The 17,029-nt window shown below is 55.4% G+C and overlaps 1 long non-coding RNA gene across 1 annotated transcript; it reads right to left on the bottom strand.

Annotated features, from left to right (window-relative positions):
* Positions 1 to 1,206: 1,206 nt before the first annotated feature.
* Positions 1,207 to 16,497, bottom strand: LOC135979843 (uncharacterized). Its single transcript, XR_010597087.1, has 3 exons — positions 16,369 to 16,497; positions 13,757 to 13,873; positions 1,207 to 1,316 (listed from the first exon to the last, which is right to left on the bottom strand). It is a non-coding gene; the product is annotated as an uncharacterized LOC135979843 (long non-coding RNA).
* Between the last annotated feature and the right edge of the window lie 532 nt (positions 16,498 to 17,029).

Raw genomic sequence — 17,029 nt, 5'->3', positions numbered from 1 at the left:
CCTGGGACCCCTGCCCCTAACTGCCCCCCAGGACTCCACTCCCTATCTAAGCCTCCCTGCCTCTTGTCCCCTGACTGCCCCAACCCTTATCCACACCCCCACCCCCAGACAGACCCCTGGGACTCCCACGCCCCATCCAACCACTCCCCACCCCCTGACAGCCCCCCCGCAGAACTCCCAACCCATCTAAACCCCTCTGCTCCCTGTCCCCTGACTGCTCCGATCCCTCTCCGCACTCCTGCCCCCAGACAGCCCCCCCCCAGAACTCCCAACCCATCTAAACCCCTCTGCTCCCTGTCCCCTGACTGCTCCGATCCCTCTTCCCACTCCTGCCCCCTGACAGCCCCCCCCAGAACTCCCAACCCATCTAAACCCCTCTGCTCCCTGTCCCCTGACTGCTCCGATCCCTCTCCCCACTCCTGCCCCCTGACAGCCCCCCCCAGAACTCCCAACCCATCTAAACCCCTCTGCTCCCTGTCCCCTGACTGCTCCGATCCCTCTCCCCACTCCTGGCCCCTGACAGCTCCCCCCCAGAACTCCCAGCCCCCCACCCCCCCACTCCTTGTCCCCTGACTGCCCCCTCCTGGGACCCCTGCTCCTAACTGCCCTCCAGAACCCCACCCCCTACCTAAGACTCCCTGTTCCTTGTCCCCTAACTGCCCCCTCCTAAGACCCCCCCCAACTGCCCCCCAGGACCCTACCCCCTACCTGTACCCTGACTGCCCAAAACTTTCTCCACTCCCCCCAAAAAGCCCCCCCCGTTTCTTGACTGCCCCCTCCAGAACCTCCCTGCCCCTTCTCCTGCCCCCCTTACCCTGCTGCTCAGAACAGGGTGTTGGGCTCTGTGCGAGCCGAGCCGGAAACGTGGCTGCGCTCCCCAGCACAACAAAACCCGGTCCCTGGCCCTGCACAGTGCTGCTGGACCGGGCTGCAGGGGAGAGCTGCCGGCTCAGAATGCAGGGCGGATCCGGCTCCTCTACAGCTGCTCCGGAGTCCAGCCCGGGACTTTCCTGCAGCCCTCCCAGCCGCTCGCTCTGCTCTGCCGGGGGAGGGGGGAAATCCCGGACATTTTGAGTGCTTTACAAATTCCCCCCGGACGCTATTTTTAGAACAAAAAGGAGGACATGTCCGGGTAAATCCGGACGAATGGTAACCCTAAAGGGAGGGGAGCCGACCCTGATTCCTAAGACCCTCGTCCTGCGACTTACTGTCCAATCCCTTTGCTGACGCATCCGAGGCGTTGTCAGGCTGCAGAGAGACTTGGAGCTTCTGCACCGCTTCTTCAACCGCTTGCAGCTTGCTCTGTGCCCGGAGATCTAGAAATCACATGTCTGCAGGTCAGCGACCGAACTGAACTGCGGCTGGAGACCAGCCAGGCCCGGAGAAGGAATATGCTCCGAGTGCGAGCCTGTTCTCTATGACTTCTTTCATTTTAATCTTGGAAACCTTCCCTCCCGAGGAGAGACACAGGCAAAGCCAAGGCCCCGTTCGGGGCTCTCTCCTGGTCTATGTTACACCGTGTTAACGTAGGGCGTCAGCTCTTTGGAGCAGGGAGCTACAAACTCCAGCAGAGCAGATTGGGATTAAATCTTAGGACAAACTTCCTGCCTGTGAGACCAGCAGGACAATGGAACAGACGCCTCGGGGGGTTGTGGAAGCTCCTTCACTGGAGGTTTTCAAAAGGAGGCTGGAGCCGTCGGTCTGGGATGGGTCAGACACAACAAATCCTGCATCTTGGCAGGGGTTAGACTGGATGCCCCTGCAGTCCCTTTTCACCCGATGGTTCTGTGATTCTATGACCTCATTTTCCTGTGTGTTTGTACAGCCCTTAGCGCAATGAAAAGCAGGACCTGGGTGCAGCTTCTGGGCTCTGTGGCCGTCCAAGTGCTTATTAACAATCCTGACAGCTCTGCTCCTGGTGTGTCTCAGGGGCCTGTTTGCTAACTGTAGGCCCAGACCCTTAGAGGTGTTCAGGCCCCAAACTCCCAGTGAATCCAATGGAAACCAGGAGCCCAAATGCCCTGAGGATCTGGGCTTGCAGGACTACTGGCCAGCTGCTCAGATGGTGTCAATCTGACTTCAGAGGAGCTACTTCGATTGACACCTGCAGAGCATCTGTCCCTAAAAATCAGCCTTCACTCCCCTTAGCGCTGCAGGGCCAACCCAGCGATGCCCCAGGGAGCCAGCTTTTCTTCCAGCTTGTGCATCATCAACAGACTTGTGATCTAAGTGGTGTCTGCGGAACCTTTCCCGCGATCCCCCGTACGTCTCTGGCTCCTTTCACTGCAGTATCTGAGCACCTCACAGCCTTTAATATATTATTTAATGTCGCACGACACCCCTGTGAAGTAGGGAAATCTCCTCCCCCGTTTTACAGATGGAGAACTGAGGCAGAAACAGGTCTCATAGACCTTACAGCCAGAAGGGCCCATCATGATCATAATCTTAATTAATTATAATTATTATTATTATTATAATCTGACCTCCTGCAGGCCACAGAACCTCACCCACCCACTGCTGTAATAGGCCCATAACCTCTGGCTGAGTTACTGATTTAAAGACTTCATGTTACAGAGAATCCACCATTTACACTAGTTGAGACCTGCAAGTGACCCGTGCCCCAGGCTGCAGAGGACGGCAAAAAACCTCAGGGTCTCTGCCAATCTGATTTGGGGGAAAATTCCTCCCCGACCCCATTGAAAGGTGGATCAGGACCTGGTTAAATGGGAGACTAGAATGGGTCATGGTCAAAGGTGAACTGTCAGGCTGGAGGGAGGTTACTAGTGGAGTTCCTCAGGGATCGCTCTTCGGACAAATCTTATTTAACGTTTTCATTAACGACCTTGACACAAAATGTGGAGTGTGCTAATGAAATCTGCAGGTGACACAGAGTTGGGAGGTATTGCCAGCGTGCAGGAGGACCGGAATATCATAAGAGTAGAGCTGGACGACCTTGAAACCTGGAGTAGTAGAAATGGGATGAAATTCAGTAGTGCAAAATGCAAGGTCATGCACGTAGGGATTAACAGCAACATTAATCCCCATCTTCTCCAATTTGACTCATAATGATTTACCTTTTGTAAAACTGTGTTGTATTTTATCCCAATTGCCGTTAACCTCTATGCCTTAACTACTTTCTCCTTCCAAATTTGTTCGAAGACCTAGCATACAGTTGAGGTTAAACTAAAATGTCTGTAGTTTCCCAGATCACTTTTTTCCTGTTTCTAAAAAATAGGAACTCCATTAGCAATTCTCCAGTCACTGGGTCTGACCCCTGAGTTTGTGGATTCACTAAAAATTCTTGCTTGTGGGCTTGCAACTTCACGTGCCAGTTCCTTTAATATTCTTGGATTGAGATTATCCAGGCCCCCCAGTTTGGTCCTATTAAGCTGTTTGAGTTTGACTTCCACCTGAGATGTGGTAATTTCTACTTACTTGTCCTCGTTCCCATTAGCCAGCCTGCCACTACCCCTAACTCCTCATTCCATTTATTAAAAACGGAGGCAAAGTATTTGTTTAGGCATTTGCCCATGCCTAGATTATCTTCAATCTCCAACACATCCTCCATGTTTGACGGTCCCTTTTTGTTTATATGGCTAAAGAACCGTTCACTGTTGGTTTAATTTCCCTTTGCAAGGTCCAGCTCTGCTTGGCTCTTGGCAGTTCTCACTTTTCCCTTCACTTTCTGATCTCCAACAGGTAGCTTTCCTTGCTGATCCCTCCCATCTTCCATTCCTTGTAGGATTTCTGCTTTCTCTTAATCAGCTCTGTGAGATACTTGTTCATCCAGCCTGGTCCGCAACCCTTCCCTAGGAAGTTTTTCCCCTTGCTTGGGATGCAGGCTTCAGAAAGCTTCTGCATCTTCGACTAAAGTAATTCAAAGCCTTCCCCACTTCAGATCCTTGCGTTCTTAAGCCCAGTCCATTCCCCTAGTTAATTGCGTTGATATTTAAAAGTTTCCCGGTTTGAAATCAAGGCCCTAGTTTTGTTTATCCTTCCATTTAGTTGAAACTGAATTAGCTCATGATCATGTGAACCAAGGTTGTCCCCTACAACCAGTTCTTCTCTGGAGGTCCTTCCTACTCACCAACACTCCATCTAAAATGACATCATCATGGTTTGCAGACTATTTGGTGAAGAAATCTCTCAGCACTCACAGTCAGGAAAGTATCAGAGGGGTAGCCGTGTTAGTCTGAATCTGTAAAAAGCAACAGAGGGTCCTGTGGCACCTTTGAGACTAACAGAAGTATTGGGAGCATAAGCTTTCGTGGGTCAGAACCTCACTTCTTCAGATGCAAGTAATGGAAATCTCTAGAGGCAGGTATAAATCAGTGTGGCGATGACGAGGTTAGTTCAATCAGGGAGGGTGAGGTGCTTTGCTAGCAGTTGAGGTGTGAACACCAAGGGAGGAGAAACTGCTTCTATAGTTGGATAGCCATTCACAGTCTTTGTTTAATCCTGATCTGATGGTGTCAAATTTGCAAATGAACTGGAGCTCAGCAGTTTCTCTTTGGAGTCTGGTCCTGAAGTTTTTTTGCTGTAAGATGGCTACCTTTACATCTGCTATTGTGTGGCCAGGGAGGTTGAAGTGTTCTCCTACAGGTTTTTGTATATTGCCATTCCTGATATCTGACTTGTGTCCATTTATCCTCTTGAGTAGTGACTGTCCAGTTTGGCCAATGTACATAACAGAGGGGCATTGCTGGCATATGATGGCATATATAACATTGGTGGACGTGCAGGTGAATGAGCTGGTGATGTTGTAGCTGATGTGGTTAGGTCCTGTGATGGTGTTGCTGGTGTAGATATGTGGGCAGAGTTGGCATCGAGGTTTGTTGCATGGGTTGGTTCCTGAGTTAGAGTTGTTATGGTGCGGTGCGTGGTTGCTGGTGAGAATATGCTTAAGGTTGGCAGGTTGTCTGTGGGCGAGGACTGGCCTGCCTCCCAAGGTCTGTGAAAGTGAGGGATCATTGTCCAGGATGGGTTGTAGATCACTGATGATGCGTTGGAGAGGTTTAAGCTGAGGACTGTAGGTGATGGCCAGTGGAGTTCTGTTGGTTTCTCTTCTGGGCCTGTCTTGTAGCAGGAGGCTTCTGGGTACACGTCTGGCTCTGTTGATTTGTTTCTTTATTTCCTTGTGTGGGTATCGTAGTTTTGAGAATGCTTGGTGGAGATCTTGTAGGTGTTGGTCTCTGTCTGAGGGGTTGGAGCAGATGCGATTGTACCTCAGTGCTTGGCTGTAGACGATGGATCGTGTGGTGTGACCGGGGTGGAAGCTGGAGGCATGAAGGTAGGCGTAGCAGTCGGTGGGTTTTCGGTATAGGGTGCTGTTAATGTGGCCATCGCTTATTTGTACGGTGGTGTCCAGGAAGTGGACCTCCCGTGTAGATTGGTCCAGGCTGAGGTTGATGGTGGGGTGGAAGCTGTTGAAATCATGGTGGATGATTTAGTCAGGAAAGTGTGGGCCCTACTATTATGATTAGCACTTGTTCCCCAATCTATAGCCGGAAAATTAAAGTCTCCCTGTGACAGGTTCGGTAGCTCACCGCTGTGGCGCCTCCTCCTGGCCGCTTCGGGGAATTAGTTTCGCGCCAGTAGAGCGCCCTCTTTAGGTGGCGTTCCGCCTGTCGTCTCGCCTCTGTGGGGTGCACGGACTTGCGTTGCTCCCGACGTCGGCGTCCTCTTCCGGAGCACTGCCCTCCGACAGTGTCCCTTTGTCCAATCACACCCCCTTCCGGGGGGGGGGGTAAACAACAGCCCCACACCTTCAAGCCCAATCCTTACAGTCTAGGATCTGGTGTGGTTCTGAGCGGCCGCTCCCTGCGGCCTGTGGCTGTGCGTGGGGTAGCACAGCAAACAAAGGGGAAAAAAGGGGGGGGGGGACTCAGGCCCGCCCACTACTCTGAGTCCCGGTCCAGAGGCCCTCGTGTGACAGTCTCACTGTCCTCCTTCTCCTTCCTCCTCTGACTATCCCTCTGGACCGCTTCCCCAACAGCCCTTCGCTACGTTAGGCCTCCTCCTCCCAGGCCTGCCGCCTAGCAGTCTATGGAGTAGGGCCTTCTCCCACTCGCTCAGGCTGGCCTGCACTGCGCTGTCCGTGGTGCTGGCCTCCCAGCTCTGGAGACAGACCTTCCCCTCTGAAGGCCTGGGACAGACTGACTGCTCCTGCTCTGGGCAGCCTTTTATATGGCTACGCCGGGCTCTGATTGGCTGGCTCCAATCTGCGCTCTGATTGGCTCCCAGTAAGCCCTCTCCTGATTGGTTGGGCGGCTGCGCAGGCGCCTAGACCTGCTGCAGCCTACCCTCTCTGAGTGTGGGCAATCGCCCCACCACACACCCTCCCCCTTAAGAACCTTCCCGGGGGGGTGGGATATCCTAATCGGCCTAATGTTCAGGAGCTCGGAACTTAGCCTTTATCCCACAGTGGCTCGGCTTACCGGCTCACAGTCCAGAAACATAGCCCTTGTCGCGGGACCCCATGGCCTACTGGCCCCCAAAGTCACGGAAATTAGTCTTTGCTACCAGGCAACCCGGCTTATCCGCCGCCTCAGCGGGGGGATCCCACCGAAACACGCTGAGGCTTACCAGGTCCGACGTACCAGCCTGTCGATTCCCTGAAGCTGCCTCCTATCCGTTCAGCTGCCGGAGTGTCCCACGGGTCCCCTGATTCTCCACGGGTCTCGTGGTCCACTGCCTCGGCTGGTCCTTCCCACAGCGAGGCTCCCTCTCGATCTGGAGAAGTCACAGTCCCCGGCGGTTCCAGGAGGGTGTGCTGGTCCTCCACCGGGGCTTCCCGCAAGGGTTCTTCTCCCACGACCGTCTGCCTAGGCTGGGGTATGCTCCCTCTTTTCACGCTCTCCGTGCATTTGGGACACACCCCGTACGACCGTGACGGACCCTCTGCCGTCAGGGCTGACTGTCTAGGACCTGGGCAGTTGGATGGGGGCTTGGCTGCCCCCTCGCAGACCACCCCCTTCGCTACAGATCCCCCTCCCTGATCCGATTCTTCGCCCTCCTCCCCTAGCCTGGAGAAGAAATCGGCATTAGTATGGGCCTTACCCGGTCGGTGGAGCACCTGGAAGTCGTAAGGCTGAAGGGCGAGGTACCACCGCATAATTCTAGCATTCGTGTCTTTCATGCTGTGGATCCATCGCAAAGGGGCGTGATCTGTGATTAACTTAAAACTATTCCCTAGCAGATAGTAACGGAGGGCGTCGATGGCCCACCGCACTGCCAGGGCCTCTTTCTCTATTGTTGAGAAGTGTCTTTCTCGGGGGAACAGCTTCCGACTCAAATACAGTACTGGGTGTTCCTCCCCGTCTACTTCCTGGGAGAGTACTGCACCTAGGCCGACTTCTGAAGCGTCTGTTTGTAGAATAAACTCCTTCGTGAAGTCGGGGTGCCGTAGTACTGGTTCTTGAGTGAGCCGTTCCTTGAGCGTGTTAAAGGCTCGCTCGCACTGCGTAGTCCACTGTACCTGTCGAGGCTGGGAGTTCTTCGTTAGGTCTGACAGGGGGGCGGCTATAGATGCAAAGTCTGGTACGAAACGACGATAGTACCCAGCTAATCCCAAGAACTGACGCACTTGTTTCTTCGTCGTGGGGGTGGGTACATCTCTGAGGGCTTGTACCTTGCTAATCAGGGGTGTTAGTTTCCCCCCTCCTACCGTGTATCCCAGGTAGGTCACTTCTTTTTGGCCTAAGTGACATTTCGCCGGGTTAGCTGTCAGGCCGGCCGCTCTGAGGGCTTGTAGCACTGCTGCCAGGTGGTGTAAATGGCTCTCCCAATCAAGGCTATAAACCACGATATCGTCGATGTACGCCGCCGCGTATTGGTCGTGGGGCTGGAGGACCTTGTTCATCAGACGTTGGAACGTGGCTGCTGCTCCGTGCAAGCCGAACGGCATGGTTACGAACTGGAAGAGGCCGAAGGGCGTAGGGAAGGCCGTCTTCGCTCGGGAGTTTGGCGTCAGTGGGATCTGCCAATATCCTTTAGTTAAATCTAAAGTTGACAGGTACTTGGCTCCTCCGAGGCGCTCTAACAGTTCATCCACTCTCGGCATTGGATAGGCATCAAAACGAGAGATAGCATTGACCTTTCTGAAGTCGATGCAAAACCGGGTCGCCCCATCTGGTTTCGGTACTAAGACGATAGGGCTTCGCCACTCACTCGTCGATTCTTCTACCACTCCCATCTCCAACATAGTCTCCACCTCCCGCCGGACGGTGTCCCACATTTTCTTGGGTAACGGTCGATGGTTGTCCGTCACTCTCTTCCCGGGGTCTGTGGCAATATGATGACTCATTAGGGTCGTCCGGCCCGGGCGGGCCGACAAGACATCTGAAAACTTCTCCAGCATCTGTTGCAGTTGTCCTCTCTGTCTGGGGTCGAGGCCTGACCCCACCACAGCCGGTCCGGGGTCGGGAAGATCTCCTGCTAGGGGTCCAAGTTCCGACTCTGGGGTGGACGGGCCGATGAACATGGCTTCCCGGGCCTTCCAGGCCTTTAGGAGATTAATATGGTAAATACGGGTCTCTTTGCGTCGACCCGGTAGTCTGACCTCGTAATCGACTGGTCCCACTCGTCGGATCACTTCGTAGGGACCCTGCCATTTGGCCAGGAGCTTCGACTCGGACGAGGGCAGCAGCAGCAACACCCTATCGCCTGGGGCGAACTTCCTCCCTCTGGCCCTTCGATTATAGAGGCGCTCCTGACCTGCCTGGGCCCGTTCCAGGTTTTCACGGGCGAAGGCCCCTAACGTTTGGAGTCGCTCCCGGAGCTGTAGTACGTAGTGTGTGGTCCCAAGGACCCGTGTTTCCTGTGCTTCCCACTCCTCTTTCAGGAGGTCCAGTATTCCTCTGGGCTGCCTGCCGTATAGGAGCTCGAAGGGCGAGAACCCCGTCGAGGCCTGTGGTACCTCTCTTATTGCAAACAGCAGGGCCGGCAACAAGGTATCCCAATGTGAGGGGTCCTCCTCCACAAACTTCCGCAACATGGCTTTTAGTGTACCATTGAACCGCTCTACCAAGCCATCGGTCTGCGGGTGGTACACCGATGTCCGGAGGGTCCGGATGTGGAGGAGGCGACATAGCTCAGCTATTAACCTGGAGGACACATTGGTGCCTTGGTCTGTCAATATCTCACCGGGTATCCCAACCCGGGCGAAAATCTTTACCAGTTCGCCCGCAATGGTCGGTGCCGTCGCTGTCTTTAGAGGAACGGCTTCGGGATAGCGTGTGGCGTAGTCCACGACTACTAGTATAAAGCGGTTCCCTGTCTTGCTTCTCTCAAGGGGGCCGACGAGGTCCATCCCGATCCGTTCAAAGGGTACCCCCACGACTGGCATGGGTACCAGGGGTGCAGGAGCTACCCCTTTCGGTCCGGCTCGCTGGCATTCTGGGCACGAGGCGCAAAAGTCTGCCACTTCCCGGTGGATGCCTGGCCAGAAAAACCGGCGGGCCACCCTCTGTAGGGTCTTCTCGCGTCCCAGGTGTCCAGCCCAAGGGTTCGCGTGGGCTAAGTGGAGGAGGCCGGCTCGCAGTCTCCGGGGGACTAACAGCTGACGGAACGTCTCCCGGGTCTGGGGTTCTTGCGCTATTCGGTACAGGCGATCCTGCCATACCTCAAAGCGGGGGCCCTGCGGAATCCGTTGCGTCCCGTCCCCCTCCATGACCGGGTTGTTAGCTTGTTCCCAGGCCCGGCTTAGGGTTGGGTCTTCCCGTTGCTCCCGTAAGAAGTCCCCGTCACGCTCTAACTCTGCCTGGGCGTCCTCCACCGAACGGGGTCTGTCTCCTGGACAATTCGCAGGGGTCTCCGCCGCCGAGGAGGTCCCCTCACCGGGGTCATCCCTTAGCCTGCTCCCAAGCAGCCCCGTTCCCGGTGCTATAGTCCTGTCTGGTCGGGGCTTGGGTGGCTGATATCTTAGGAGGACCTCTCCGAAGCCGGGCCAATCTCGTCCCAACACCACCGGGTAGGCCAGCCTAGGGGCCACTCCTACTCGGAGACCCTCCTCTCGGCCGCCTACTCCCATCTTGACCCAGGCTGTGGGATACTGGCGGATGTCCCCATGCACGCACTGCAGGTAGATCGGGGGCCCCGAAAGATTGAGGTTCGGGACCAGCCCCTCTCGTATGAGGGTCTGACTACACCCTGAATCTACGAGGGCATTGGTGGGATTCCCTTCAACCTGGACTGGGACAATCAACTTTCTTACCCCGTTCTTCCGTGCCCGTTGTCCGGCCATCCAGGCCTGCCCATAGCTGCAGTCCATAAAAGGGCAATCTCGCCGGAAATGTCCCTCTTGACCGCAGCCCCAGCACCTCTCTCGGGTTTCGGCCGGGCTGGGGCCTCCTCCGGGGGGGCCTGTTCGCTCCGGGGGCTGTAGCTCCTTTCGAGTCGCCACCGGCCATAACTTGGGTCGGGGTTCAGGGTTGGGAGGTCTCGGGTGCCGATGGCTGTTGCCTGCCAGTGGTCCAGAGGCTCCCGTCCCACGAGGGTTCCCCTTCTCTGCGCCGCCCTTGCGACCAAGGCTCTCGGCTGCTCGGGGTGGCGCCTCTGCCCCCTCGGCCGACAAGTAGTCCTCCATTAAGGCCACTGCTGCGGAGAGGGTGGCCGGTCGGTGCCGTCGCACCCAGGCCCTCCCTCCCGGGGGTAGGATCTGGGTGAACTGCTCTAAGGCCACGAGCTCCGCCACCTGGGGTCCCGTCAGGCCCTCGGGGTTCAACCACCTCCAGCAGTGGTCCCGGATGCGTTGGGCTACGGCGCGGGGTCGGGCCCCCGGAGGATATTGTTCCTTACGGAGACGTTGTCGGTAGGTCTCTGGGCTAATGCCGGTGTGGTCTAGGATGGCCGCCTTGACTCGGGCGTACTCGAGCGCTTCCCGGGGGTCGAGGCTCCGATATGCGGCCTGAGCCTGCCCCGTCAAATAAGGGGCTAGTAACGTGGCCCAATGTTCTGAGGGCCACCGGGCAGCAGTCGCCACCCGCTCAAATGTGACCAGATAGGCCTCTGGGTCATCCTCGGGCCCCATCTTGGTGAGGCGTATCGGTAGGGCCCCTGGGGTATCCCCCAGTCCGGTTCCCATGGGGGCGGCAGGGGTGTCTCCTGCCGGCCGTAACAGTGCGGCCATCTGTTGCACCAAATGTTCCTGCTGCACCCGCTGCTGGGTGGCCAACTCTCGGAGGAGCTGCTGCTGATTCTCTTGGTGCTGAGTCATCAGCAGCTGCTGCTGAGTGGTCATCTGCTGCAGCATTTGCACCTGCTGCTGGTGCTGCTGGGCCGACTGCTCTTGTTGCTTCTCTAGCAGCCATTTTAATAGCTTCTCAGCCTCCATGTTGGGGTTCAGCGGGTTACTCCCGGTTCAATCCCCTCACTCTGGACCCCTTTGGTGGGTCCGGGTCCGCACCCACAATCCGGGTCGACCGTCTGTCAGCGCACGGCACTGCTCTGGGCAATAGTCCGCAGTCGTGGCGCTGGCCCCTCGTATCAGGGGCGGACCGCTATGCCCGCATTCTCCACCACGTGTGACAGGTTCGGTAGCTCACCGCTGTGGCGCCTCCTCCTGGCCGCTTCGGGGAATTAGTTTCGCGCCAGTAGAGCGCCCTCTTTAGGTGGCGTTCCGCCTGTCGTCTCGCCTCTGTGGGGTGCACGGACTTGCGTTGCTCCCGACGTCGGCGTCCTCTTCCGGAGCACTGCCCTCCGACAGTGTCCCTTTGTCCAATCACACCCCCTTCCGGGGGGGGGGGTAAACAACAGCCCCACACCTTCAAGCCCAATCCTTACAGTCTAGGATCTGGTGTGGTTCTGAGCGGCCGCTCCCTGCGGCCTGTGGCTGTGCGTGGGGTAGCACAGCAAACAAAGGGGAAAAAAGGGGGGGGGGGACTCAGGCCCGCCCACTACTCTGAGTCCCGGTCCAGAGGCCCTCGTGTGACAGTCTCACTGTCCTCCTTCTCCTTCCTCCTCTGACTATCCCTCTGGACCGCTTCCCCAACAGCCCTTCGCTACGTTAGGCCTCCTCCTCCCAGGCCTGCCGCCTAGCAGTCTATGGAGTAGGGCCTTCTCCCACTCGCTCAGGCTGGCCTGCACTGCGCTGTCCGTGGTGCTGGCCTCCCAGCTCTGGAGACAGACCTTCCCCTCTGAAGGCCTGGGACAGACTGACTGCTCCTGCTCTGGGCAGCCTTTTATATGGCTACGCCGGGCTCTGATTGGCTGGCTCCAATCTGCGCTCTGATTGGCTCCCAGTAAGCCCTCTCCTGATTGGTTGGGCGGCTGCGCAGGCGCCTAGACCTGCTGCAGCCTACCCTCTCTGAGTGTGGGCAATCGCCCCACCACACTCCCATAATCACACAGCTCCCCGAAGTATATATTTCATTAAAGTTATTCTGGAGGTCACTATCCATATTGAGATAGGATCCTGGGGGTCTGTAGCAGACCCCAAGCACTATCTCAGGAGAGCCTCTGGTAGCTTTCTTCCCCAAAGTGATTTTGACCCAAACAGTCTCTCATTTATCCGTTCCAGCACTTTTAATTACTTTACAGTCAGTCTGTCTCATTATTAATATACAATGGTACTGCACCACCTTCACCTTCATTTCTGTCTTTCCTGAATGGCACATACTCTTCATTGTCTGTACTCCAGTTCTGCCTACTATTCCACCATGTTTCTGTTATCCCTGTAACATCTGGATTCACTTCCTGCACCAGTAGATCTAGTTCCTCCATTTTGTTCCCCAGGCTTCTTGCATTGGTGTAGAGACACCTTAGTTGTATCCGCTTGGCTTCGCCAGGGTTCCTCACGCGATTAGGTACAGTCATGCTACTGCCAGTATCACGTACTTGAGTGTTAGCATCATTGGTATGGGAACTCTCTTTCCTCTTGATGTCCATTCTCCTTTCCTCTGCTGTTCCTTTCTCCATTGCAGGTGCAGCAGGAGAAGGACAGAGCCCCCCGCAGGTAACTCTGGCGGAACGGGGAATGTATGGGCTGGGCGCAGGAGTCATTGGGCAGAGGAGTCACGTGGGGCGGTCACATGTCCTCCCCTTTAGATTGTGGCCCCCCAGCATGGGGAGGCAACAGTCGTCTGTGCCACTCACTGCCCCTAAGGAACAGGGGCTTGTCTCCCCTCTCCTCCAAGAGCTCTCCACTCCAACTCCCTGTTTTCAGCTCTGTTTGCTGGCTCCAGGGCAGGGACTCTTTGGCAGAGCAGGGAATTAAACCCAGCAGTCTGAGCCCCCAGACAAGCGCCCGAACCACTGGGCAGTCCGGTCTCTCCGTAGGGCATTTCCATTGTGCCATGAGGAGACCTGGGGCTGAGGCTCACGCTGGTGATAGGTGGTCAGGAAAGGACCCAGCGTGACCCTCAGAGCGCAGGTTGAGCACGTGGGGCTGCCACGTGTGATCTGAAGTCACTGAGGTGATGCTCAGGCAGGATGGAGTTCACCCAGACCATCCCTGACAGGTGGTTGTCTAACCTGTCCTTAAAAACCTCCCGTGATGGGGATTCCACAGCCTCCCTAGGTGACCTGTGCCAGTGCTGGACCATCGTTAGACTTAGAAAGTTTGTGCTAGTATCAAACCAGCAGGGCAAGATCTTACAACTCCATTCGAACTCCCTGGAGTAGGAGATTTATTTGGGGGACAGACTGGAAACACGGTCGATATTCTGTTGAAATGTGGGGGTGCCCCCCCCCCCAGTCGAGCCAGCTGGCCTGTATGGAAGTTGGCAAACGTTGGGCTTGGAGCTGCAGTTGAACTTACATAGAAGTGTCACAGCCAGGAGGGACGTGGCCAGGGCCAGACTCAGGAGGAGAAGGACAGCAGTGACGATGCCCCCCGCCCTGGGCCGCCAAGGGACCGATGTCTTGGGAGGATTTCCTTGAAGGGGAAGAAGAAACGTATCCATGGAAAGTTACAGCTCAAATGCCACTGACCGAGGAAACTCCATCCCCCAAATCCAATAACTGCTCAGCCTCCTATTCCCTGACTGTGGTTAACAGCAACAGCGGAATCAGGCCAAATAAGGTCAGAACCGACCTGAACTCCAATGTGAAAAGCGACCCTCCCTAAATCAGGAGTGACTCTAGTGCCAGGCAGGCGTCCTGTGAGAGAGATCTGGGAGCAGGATTTTCCCCCTGCCTCAGCATTTCTTGAGGGGGAAGTTTAGGGCTCGTGAAGTCCAGGCCCAAAGGAGCATTTTTAAATGAGAAAAGGAACCTGAAACAACTTATGAAATATCAAAACAACGAGGCAGTGAAATGAGGGGAAATGATTCTTTGCAGGAGAAAAGTGGGGCTGACAGCAGCAGAGGGCTCAGAAGGGCCTTTCTCCAGCATCCCTGTCTAATAACCCATCCCCAGGATGCTGGGCTCCTCACTGCAAGGCAGCCAAGGGGCGACTCACAGGGCAAAGCCAGAAGACTGTGTCTGCCCTGCACATTAAAGGGAGAAGACTAGAGCTGCATTCGAGCCAGGATCTATGTGTAGACAGAAGTAAGTGTGCTCTGTGTGGTGTGGATTTGGTCTCCCCAAGGTGAACGGCAGCTGCTTGGAGACGCAAGACTGTCAGATTCTCCTCTCCCTGAAAGTCTCAGTCTGCTGCACCCCCTCCCTGTCTGATCTGGGCCTCAGCCATTAGCTCGCGCTGCTCCCCCACAGGGTGTGGTTCCAGCAGATAACACTCAGATGCCCAGATAATCCCCTTACATTGCAGAAGTGGCTTCTCTCACGCTATCCAAAGGGTGAAGCTGCCTCTCACTAATGTACTGAGTTTACAGTTCTCAGCCTTTACTGAAACAGATTCTGGGAGGAGCTTCTCTGTCACTCAACGCAGGCTACATTTTCCCTTGTGTTTTCCTTTGTCACTGCAGAGAGCCTACCTGAGCTCGGTGCATAGCTGCAGCTGCCTACTGAACATCACATCCTCACCCGCACCCTCCACTTCTGTCAGCCCCGTCTCCCTGCCTGTCTCTTGACCCTTCCAGGGCTTCTTTCATGGACCTGTCCTCCATGAACTTACCTAGTTCTTTTTTGAACCCAGCTATTCTCTTGGCATTCACAACATCCTCTGTCAAGTAGTTTCACTGGTTGACTGTGTATTGTGTGAAGAAATACTTCCTTTCAATTGTTTTAAACCTGCTGCCTATTCATTTCATTTGGTGACTCCTAGTTCTTGTGTTATTAGAAGGAGTAAATAACACTTCCTTATTTACCTTCTCCACACTAGTCATGACTTTATAGATTTCAGTCATATCCCACCTTAGTTGTTTCTTTTCCAAGCTGAAAAGTCCTGGTCTTATTAATCTCTCCTCATATGGAAGCTCTTCCATACCCCTAATCATTTTGTTGCCCTTTTCTGAACCTTTTCCAATTCCAATAGATCTTTTTTGAGATGGGGTGACCACATCTGCCCACAGTATTCAAGATGTGGGTGTACCATGGATTTATATAGAGGCAATATGATATTTTCTCTCCCTTTCTTAATGATTCCGAACATTCTGTTCGCTTTTTTGATGCCACTGCACACTGAGTGGATGTTTTCAGAGAACTCTCCACAATGACTCCAAGATCCCTCTCTTGAGTGGAAACAGCTAATTCAGATCCCATCATGTTATAGGTATAGTTGGGATTATGTTTTCCAAGGTGCGTTACTTTGCCTTTATCAGCATTGAATTTCATCTGCCATTTTGTTGCCCAGTCACCCAGGCAAAGCACTGAGAGGGGCCCCTTGTGCTGGGAGCTTTAGGAAAACAGCCTGGTCCTTATCTCAGAACTTCCAGCTCCATTTGTTCCTTGTCCTTGGAGGAACAGGTTCCCTCCCCCGCACCCCAAGCCCTGGGGAAAACCCTTCTCTACTAACACAGCTAGCATCTCCCTCTCCCTGCTCACGGTTAGAAGCATGTGCTCAGGCTGGGAAGGGGCAGAGGGTAAGGAAAGGAAGTGTCACTGTGAAATGGGGGAATGAGAGGGAGCTGGTCCCCAGAGATAGGGGCTGTGAGGATTCAACCCTGGTGATCTCCTCCTGGGAGAGGCTGATGGTGGCAGTGAGCTGGAGAGGGGGACCCTGGATGGCTTTTATGGCCAGCCCATGGCACTGCGCTGGCCAGCAGGAGGCTGGGCTGCTGGGCAGGGACTCCCATCTCTCCCCCCTGTGCCCTTCTCCCGTTGGGGACTGGCAGGGGAGAGAATGCACTGGGAAGCACTGACCGAGAACCCTCGCCCACTGCCCGTGGGGCTGTCTAGCCAGCACCAGGCTGAGCTCTGGGGATGTGGTCAGTGGAGCAAGCGATCACTGCCCAGAACGCTCTGCAGAGACCGCAAAGCCAAGGAAAGGCCAGTGGGAGTCCAGGGTCCGGTGCAGCCTCTTGTGCTTACCTTTGGGCTGGGGAGCAGCTTCCGTCACCTCCATGTTCTCATAGATATCCTCATCCTCCATTCTCCTGCCTTTGCGCTGAGCCGAGCCCCTGATCACTGGCCTGTGGGTCCTTTCAGCAGCCTCCTGGGTTAGAGCCTCCCTCTGACAGCATCTCTGGGGGAGGGGCAGGGAGGTGAGGGAGGAAGGATGGGGGTGGGATGCAGGGGAGAGGCAGTTGGATGGGGAAGGAGGGGGAGTGGGAGGGGTTGAGGTGAGAGGTGGTTGGATGGGGAAGGAGGGGGAGGGTAGGGGAGGGGAGGGGATAGACGGGCAGATCTGAAAGAAGGGGGAGGGCAGGGGAGGGGAGGGGCGGGATGGTTGAATGGGGGAAGGAGGGGGCGGGGTGGGGGGGAGAGGCGGTTTGCTAGCTGTCAGCTCTGTGTTCTTGGGGAACCAGGACGCAGTATCCAGCCTGTCTGACTCGTGAAATATACGGCGCCCCCCCACCAGCCTCTGCTTAAATCAAAACCCATCAGAGAAAAGACTTGCAGAGAGCAGTGAAGGGCGATGGGAGACACACCTAGACCCCTCCTGACAAGGGTGACAAGACTAAGACATCTCCAGTAGCATACAGAATGGAGAGCAGAGAACCGCACTGAACTCTGGGACTAGAAAAGCGGG

The sequence above is a fragment of the Chrysemys picta genome, unplaced genomic scaffold, assembly GCF_011386835.1.
Source record: "Chrysemys picta bellii isolate R12L10 unplaced genomic scaffold, ASM1138683v2 scaf1279, whole genome shotgun sequence".
Classification (NCBI taxonomy): domain Eukaryota; kingdom Metazoa; phylum Chordata; order Testudines; family Emydidae; genus Chrysemys; species Chrysemys picta.
This window is presented reverse-complemented; position numbering and strand designations above follow the sequence as displayed.